Source organism: Neophocaena asiaeorientalis, unplaced genomic scaffold (assembly GCF_003031525.2).
Source record: "Neophocaena asiaeorientalis asiaeorientalis breed wild unplaced genomic scaffold, Neophocaena_asiaeorientalis_V1.1 scaffold143, whole genome shotgun sequence".
Lineage (NCBI taxonomy): Eukaryota > Metazoa > Chordata > Mammalia > Artiodactyla > Phocoenidae > Neophocaena > Neophocaena asiaeorientalis.
The window spans coordinates 3665955-3675031 of record NW_020175536.1 but is presented as its reverse complement, the minus strand read 5'-3'; the positions used below and the strand labels follow the sequence as shown (position 1 = coordinate 3675031).

The 9077-nt window shown below is 38.7% G+C and overlaps 1 protein-coding gene across 1 annotated transcript in view; it reads left to right on the top strand.

Annotated features, from left to right (window-relative positions):
• Positions 1-9077, top strand: part of DEUP1 (deuterosome assembly protein 1) — a 220110-nt gene that overhangs the window by 845 nt on the left and 210188 nt on the right. The window lies entirely within an intron of this gene.

The following is a 9077-nucleotide window of genomic DNA, read 5'->3' as shown; positions in this document are numbered from 1 at the left end:
AAATTCTTTTTTTTTTTTTTTTTTTTTTTTTTCATTTCATAGTTCTTTAAAGCCAGGACATAAGACTTTTTCTTTTTGTCCGTTCTATTTCAGTAGGGTCTTCTGAGGAAAGTTGGTTTGTGTTTTGGTGGGGGGGGGGGTGTCTGATTTCTAGGATCACTGATATAACTACATGGTGATAGTGATAAATATTTAAAATGCTAAGATTTAAAAAGTACGCAGTTACATAATATCTGTATCTTTCCTCCTGTTGCATCTTTTGTGAGTTTTACTAGTGGTTTGCCAAAACCCTTTGTTTTCCTTAAATCAACCCCAGTCATTCACAAACATACACTTGCAAGCCCCAAAGAAAGGTTTTCTGTAAAATGTTCCTGACACATAACAAAGATGTAGGGGAGATAGAGAACTCTATCGTGGTGGATCATAACTAGAGGAATAGTCCCTAAGCCGTATTGGGGTGGGGTACCTAGTTACAGATCAGTGGGAGAGAAGACAGGCATCGGATAGGTAACTGTCCAAGAAACCACCCATTGTAGTGAGAACACTTGGGACAGTGTCTTGAAAGAGCAACATTATCCGTTGAGTGTTAAAAGGGATCAAAAGCCATTGTCCTCTAATCTCAGCATCAGGAAAAGCAGATCTGGCAGTGTGGAAGGGAAAAAGGTCTGACCTGTAATGGAGGCCTGGGCGGAGGCAGGCAGCCAGGCTCAGTGTTTTTACAGACTGATATGGAGATAAGCCAAGTGATAGGGATGATCGTAAAATTCAAGACAATTATATGGTTTCGTATTGCACTACTTGAGAAGATATTTACTGTGACTTCTGCTCCAGATCTTGTAAACTGGAAGAGGGTATAGGGAAAAGCTATATTAGAATAAAGACATTATAAAGAATCTGACTATTTGAACCCTGGCGATTCCTTTCTTTCTTTTCCTCACTCTAACTTCCTGGATCATATGTCAATTACTTCCTCCTTTGTAACTACCATACTTTGTTCATATCTCTGTTGTGACATCTCTCCCTGTGCATTATAATTATTTCCCTGTCCGAGTCTTCTGCTATACTGTGAATGCCTGCAGGAGAGAAGCTGTATCTTTGTCTGTGTCTTTGTCTCAAAAGGCCTAGCAGAGTGCCCTGCATGTATCAGTGGTTCAGTAAATAGGTGTTGAAAGTTGTTGAATATAGCCTCATGGATACACGAAGGGGAATATTTAGAAAGCTTTAATTTATCCAAACACATTTATGGAGCACCTCCCCTGTGCCAGGGACTATGCTAGATGCAGGGTCTGTAATGGCAAAGAATATTGGTATGAACTGGAGTTCATAGTCTAGTATAGGAGGATGCAAAAGAAAAGAATTAAACAAAATATTAACTATGTAATTACAATGTTGGTGAAGAAAATAGTAATAGGGTGCTACTGGAGAAACTACTTCGGATTGAGTAGGCAGGACAGTCTTCTCGGAGAACATTTAAGCTGACACCTCAAGATTAGAAGGAGTTAGATGTATGTAGGGAGACAAGCAGTTCAGGCTGTGAGAATAGCCTTCACCATTTCACAGATGGAGAAACGGCTGTGTTTCAGACATGTTGATTTGAGACACCTGTGGAACATCTAGATAGCATCTTTTATACAGTAGTTAGATCTCAAAAGTTTCTTCATGTGTAAAATAATATTTCCAACCTGACAGTTTGTTGTGAAGATTTAATGAGATAAAGTATTTAGAACATTAGTCCATTGCCTAGTTCACAGAAAGCATCAAGTAAACTGAACATATTAATTAGGAGTTTTTTATTGTACTAGAGAGAGGGACCAGCTTAAACTAACTTAAGACAAAGGGAGACTTTTACTGAGATCCCCAGGACAGAGATTTGACTGGGGTCAGGAACAGCTGATTTTGATGCCTCTGAGACTCTGTCTCCTTCTCCTGCCATTGCTTTTCTCTGTGCACCTGCTTGTATATCTGTGCAGGTTTTTGCTGCAGAGGTCCTCTGCTTCTCAGGTTTACCTGGCAGGAAACATGATTCTTAAACCCTCGCAATTTCTGTATTTTACGGTTCAGGTGTCCAGAAAGACACTAGTTTCTTTTTTTTCAGTTTCAGTTTTTAAATTTCTCAGGAAAGAATTGTGATTAAATCAACTTAGATCAGGTTCTCACCCCAGACTGGTAAAGTGAGGGGTGAACGAAGTCATATATGTGGTAGGTACTGATGAAATTATTGCAGATGACGGTGTGAAGAAGGTAACAGTTTCCAAAAAAGAAAAGCTGAGTGGACCAAATCCTCAGCATTTACTCTATTTTGATTCCCTCTGTGTAAAATATTATTTATTATGTATCTTAAATATGTTTTACCCTCTTATGTTTTCAATGTATATAGAGATAATTTCTCACCATCTTCTAATTAATATCCACTTTAATGACTTCTGTCTTCTGTTGAAGAATTTAGGAAACATGCTGACCAGCACTGGTCCTCTTAAGAGTTTCTTTGTTGGAGTAATTGTTGCTGATAACCATACTTTTATTACCAATAAGTTTGTTTTATTTAACTCTTTATGACTGAGTTAGTAGATTAAAATTAACTGAAAACTGTGCCTTGGGGAAAGAGAATGCAAGTAGTACAAGATAACTAAAAAAACCTGATATTCTCAAACAAAAATTTTTTAAAAGGTAGTGCATCCATAAAACAAGAATAGAATGCCACGGAAAAAAGGAATGTTCATGGAACAAAAAGTAGAACAAAAAGACGAAAAGAAAGGAAAATAGAAAATATAATAAAATTAAGGATTCGTCTAGCAGGTCCAAGGAGAAGGAAAAAATCAAAGTAATAATACAACAGAATTTCTCAGAATTGAAGGGTATTTGTTTCCAAATTAGAAGGATTGCCCAGTACAACACTGAATACCCAGTATAGCAGATGAAAACAGACTTAAGCCAAGACATATCTAAATTGTAAAATTTTAGAACACTGAAAGTAATAGGGAGCTCCTAACAGCTTTTTGAGATAAAAAAAATGAAAAAATAAAAGGTAAGGAAGGGATCACATTCAATTGCAGTTGCATCTAACTACCCAGTAGCAACAACAAAAGCTGGAGGACGGTGGAGCAGTGCATTACAACTTCCGAAGTAAGACACATCCAACTTAGAATCTGATACCTAGCCAAACTATCAATCAGATGAAAGCATAAAATAAACACATTTTAAGATATATAAGAGCTCAAAAAATATACTTCCTATGTTCCTTCTCTTAGAAAGCATGGGAGGAATGCTCCATCAAAATTAAGGAGTAAACCTAGGAAGAAGTAGACATGGGATCCAGGAAAGCAGGGATCCAACACAGGAGAGGTGAATCCCAAGAAAATGCCAAATGCCAGGGTCCCAGTTGTGCAGCAGTCCTAGAGAGTAAGCAGTCCAAATTGGGGCAGGAGAACAGAAGGTACCAAGAAGGGATACCTTCAAACACAAAACATTGATAAAAGAAATACAAGTACAGTGTGCCATTTTCCTTGGCGGTGAATAACATGTGTCAAGTCATAATAATAAAAACACAAGACATAACTTTAACAGAGAATGTATTACAACTCTGTTCGAAGATGTGGGTGTGGTGGGGCGAAATATTCTCTGTGAAGTCTGTGTAAAAGAGCTAAATTCTCACTTTTCAGAGTGGTGAGAAAATAGATAATATCTAAAGCTGAAACATCAATACTACTGTAAGAGTGTTCTTTACAGATACGGAGGTAAATACCAAATGAAACTACCAGAGGAGTTCGAAGTGGTTGCCTCTTGAGAAATGGAATTGTAGGGAGAACTGGTTTTTCATTATGTCTTCTTTGATTCTTTGCGTACATGATAAAAACAAACACTAAATTTACAAAAAGGGAAAGTCATGGTCCCTGCCAAACACTAATTTTTGTCAAGACAGGTATTCAAGAAAGTCATGTATATGTGAAGTTTGTTATTTTTTTAAATTTACGTTTTCCTGTTCTTAGTTGATTTCAAATACTTCATTTTTAATGTCAGTTATCTCTGTGACTGGGGAGACAGCAGTTTCAGAATTTACATTCGAATGACTGGGAACGACTGAAGAGAGGAGATTTTCTCAAAAGTACTTTGAAATTTTATAGTCAAAATGAGAGGGACCCGTCTTGAGAAAGACTGCTGGCCTACAAGAAATAGAGTTTTTAAATATCAATTTACCCAACTATTGCTACATCCTGCTTTTAGATTATTTATATGCAAAATTGTATCACCATCATAAATAGTGTCTTTTTGTCATTTGGATTGGGAAAAGGTAAATTCTCCACACAACGTGGCATTTATTGAAGACTCTGAATTGAATACTTGTTTCATTAATGGACCCAAGAAGGACTCCCTAGAAAAGCTTGACACTTCAGGACGAAGGGAACCCAAATGAACTGGGTGTCAGTGGAATTCCCATTAAATCCCAGATCGACCACACTTAGGGTCTTTTCCCAGAAAGCTGAAGCAATACAGTTAAGATTGTGCTTGAAACATGTACCACTGAGCATACGAGACAATATTATCGGAAAAAGCCCCTTGACAATAAGCAGACAACTGAAATACATCTCTGAAAATGTTCAGAAAGTCTACATTTATAAAGCTTTGAACACTTCTGAAAAATTCTTGGATTATTTGCCACTCACGCCCGCAAAGGTAGAGCTAGAATTTGAAACCTGGTCTGTGTATTCTTTTCTTTGCTGTAATAATTATAATTACATACCACCTAGGCACCAGGCAAAATACTATGTGCCTGAAAGCGTTCTCCACTTGTCTTCTGTTTCCCCCTCAGATCCTCTTTCCCACTTTTTCCATCCTGTTCTGGGTCCCAGAAGGCTATCCTGTATAGAATGCTTCAATGGGCCTCCAATTGGTTTTGAGGTTTGGAGATAGTGGAAGGAGGTCGATCCTAGGACAGAGGTGAAGGAGGTCAGGAATTCATTTTTCTGGTACCCTCCTTACTAAGTACCCTACAGGTTGGCTGCATCCCTCTAAGAAAGTCACAGCTTCTATCAGGCAGCCCTTTCCAGGGTCCCGGTAAACACTCCTTCTTATTGCCTTTCCAGGCATAGAGGCAGGAATGTTCCTCCTCCCCACTGCCTGCCCTCGGATACTACATCATCCCCTGTTGATGTTCTTGAAAAACTGCCCATATCATTGTAAAGAGTTCCTCTCTTCGACTCTCCTCAATTAGCACTTTGTATGAGTATGTATGCATCTGCCAGCTGTTTCCTGGTGAGACCTTTATAACTGCACATACATAATCTCATTTATTTCCCTAAGAAGACTTCATGTATTATCTCCAGTTTACAAATGAAGAAACTGAGAGTAAAAGAAGTTAAACGATTTGCTCAAAATCCAATAGTAGTGTCAAGTTTTAACTACACTGTCTCCAGAAACATTTATTCAGACAATGGGAAATCACATCCGTATCCCAGAAAGTTCTTAAAATTTGGAATCCTGTATGGCTTTCATTACCACCTCAGTAACTTTCTTGGGGGTGGTTATTGATTCAGGCCAATAATCGTCAGGTAGGAGGGCGGCAGTTAGTGAAGCAGCTGTTGCCTTGATTTTGGCGAAACACTCAGGCTTCTGACCAAAAAACGAAAGCATGCTGGGTAGAGCAGTACCTGGGTACCAAGTGAGGGCCCCTATCATATGTCACTCTCTCTGCCTATCCATCTATCATCTCCAGGCTCTTCCCCTTTCTTCAGGGCTATTAAGTTGGGAATAGAATTTTCTGCAGTCCCCTCCTCTCATCTTCCCTCCCCCATGTCCAGTTCCTGGAGGGCCCTACTGAGGATATACTGTCCTAGGGCTGTATATGAAATTGTAAATTATCCTAGAAAAATTGTCCATGGAGGCTCCACTTTTCTGCCATTTGGCAGTGGGGCAAAGATGGGGTTAAAAAGAGGGGGTAAAATGATAAGAGCTAGGTTAGGTTAGTTCAGTTTGGTCCCTTTAACTAGATTCTTGCTCTTAACCTTTTCTTCTAAGTCATATTTTAAAAAGGTAAGAAAATGAGTTCTCACATCACAATGGTCTAGTTAATTTTGTTGAAAGTAGTCATAGTAATAAATGTAACAACAAGGGAATCTAACTTTCATGGAGGCAAGCCCCACGCTAAGTGAGTTTCACTCATAACTTACCCCACTTACCCTGCACAGCAACCCTACGAGGCAGGTGTTGTATTACCCCATTTTTTAGCTGAAAAAAACTGAGGCTTAGACAGATGAAGCGACTTGCCCAAAGTCCCACAGCTGAAAACCAAGTTCAGTTGCAACGCTGGGATGCGTGTTGCAAACCACTGAGCCTCCCAGCCACTTGAGAGAGGGCCTGACTCCTGAGCTGGCAGGTTGTGGGTGCATTTCCACGCTGCAGGCCACTGGTTGGTGGTGTGATTGAGTCATTAGTGCATTGTACGTATTGTCTGTCCATTCTCATAGAGCCAATGAAAGGTAAGGAAGATCCTCGGGAAATCAGGTAATTGAGCTTCACTGTTGGGGCTAAACTCTGACATAAATGTCACTACTCACATATTCAACATTGTCCTCTGAAAATATTACCCTGTGAAGGGCAACAGAAAAAGTGACTTACGGCAGGTGCTAGGAAGCACACACTTATTTTCCCACATGTTATTTATTCCTTTTGGTATTTAATATAAATGGTAAGAAGACTTAAAACTTGTACTTAAATAAATCCCAGGTGTCCTTCCAAAAGGCTTAAAAGAAGAAGAGTGCTTTCAAAAATGTGCTTCTTTCCATTTTAAACATTATGTATTCGTTAAATATTAACCTACAAGGAAGTTATTTAACCTGCATTGCCTTCTAATGAAACTATTGTCATGCCAAGTACAGAAGTCTGGGTTTTCTCTGGTCACTAAGAATTCATTATCCTCACGTGTAAAATTTAACTTGATAAGCCCCCTCTGTTTCAGGATTTTAACATCAGGGTCTGGTTTGGGATTTGATTTGATAGGCCACACCCGTCAGTTTTTGTGTAGCCTACTTTTTATCACAGTTCAAAGGGAGTATGTGAAAGACTTACTTATGGTAAGTAGGTCACCAGAGACACATGTCAGGCCTGAGGAATCCTAGAATTTCCACTACTTAGAACACTCTCCACGGTGATCTGAGGAGCTTGCTCACAACTTAATAACGTTGAGTGATACCAGCTGCATTGGGAAGGAGTAGAACCATACCTCACTAGGGAAATCTGCCTAGGAGATGCCGATCCCCAGTGGACCTCATTAGAGAAAATAAGTACACATAATCTGCTTTTTTTGTAATGAAAAAGAGTGGCGTGGAAGTTAGAAAGTTTCCACTCAGGAGACAGGAGATGTTCCAGCTAGAGGATTGCATTCCAGCTCATGTCCTCAGAAGTTTATAAGACAAGACGTCCTTAGAAAAAGGTACCCTTTAAAAAAGAAAATGTCACCACCCTGTTTCCTTTAAGGCCAAGCTGGTAGCCAACCACACTGGGCTCCATTTATATGGTTCTGTTCCTGTCAATTTTGTTTCTCAGTCATAATAGCCCATGATTGTTCATTGTTTGATTTTTCCCTCATAAAATGGCTAAGCACTTTGACCTGGTTTTCTCAATAGACTGCATCCATTTTATAATAAATTAGATCAGTGATTGACTTCTTAAAGATGGGCTATTGTATTAAGTCAGAGAAGTGAGAAATTGACCAAGGAACAGTTCATTTTGCATATATAAATGTTTCCTAATTCATCCTCTAATCAGCTCTTTGGATCTACATTAATTGTGTCAAGAAATTCTTTACCATCTAACAAGTTTGACTTTATTGGCGATCATTCAAATGTGGCTCTTTCAGGAAATAAAAAACAAAGCTATTTATATCACAACACTTAGGTTTTTAAAAATAAGACTCTTAATATCTTCATTTACATGTCAATTACCACAACTTGATTCTGACATAGAAAACAAACTTACGGTTACCAAAGGGGAATGGGGGGGAGGGATAAATTAAGAGTTCGGGATTAGCAGATACACACTATATATATAAAATAGGTAAACAACAAGGACCTACTGTATAGCACAGGGAACTATATTCAGTATCTTGGAATAGCCTATAATAGAAAAGAATCTGAAAAAGAATATATGTGTTTATATATAAATATATAAACTGAATCACTATGCTGTACACCTGAAACATTATATATCAATTATATTTCAATTAAAAAATGTAAAAACTTGATTCTGGAATATAGCTCTCCGTGCATAAAATTTGCCTGGCCTCATACCTTCTGGACTTGGACTAGTACAGTAGGAATGGGGACAGAGTAGACTTTCCATTCATGGCAGATAGGTTTTCCATGCATAAGAGGGTACCTCCTGGAGTTGACCATAAATTACATCCTCGTGCTGTACAAAATAGTGCCTTACAATTGCTATGCATGTTCCACAGCTTGATTTCTTTAAGCATGTCCTGAAAACATGAAGCCACTAGCCCAAATTGGGCTGAATTCCAGGTTGTTACAACTGAATGGTCAAAGAATTTCCCCCAGAAAATCTGCTCTCCTGTATACTATCCAAACCAATGGAAGAACATGTCGGTAACGGCTGCTATTCACAGGAATTGGTTCCTTGCAGGACTCCTGAAACCCATTTAACGGGTTTATAAAGATTTGCTGCTGAACCATCTACTGTCTTTGTAATTATCTTCTTCTACTGTTGAGAAAGAAAGATAAACCAGGAAACATTTAAAAAGTGTATTTTACAACAGTACTTTCCACCAGGTCTAGAGTAACACACAAGCATATCTTAATACCTTAAGTGAATGTCCCTCAAGCAAATTGCTATCCCCATGCCCCCATTTTCCCTCCCCTTCCACAATTTATTAGTATCATTGCTATAACAGAGATTATTCATTGTCCCTTCTTTTTCTTTCATTGAAATACAACTTTTAACTCTGCACATGGGAACCTAGCCATGTGTGCTGTATGACTAGACTCTGGCCAATAAGATCTGAGCAGAAAGAATATGCAGCATATGAGTCTTGCCCTTGAACCATGCAAATAAGGGTAACACTCTAGGGA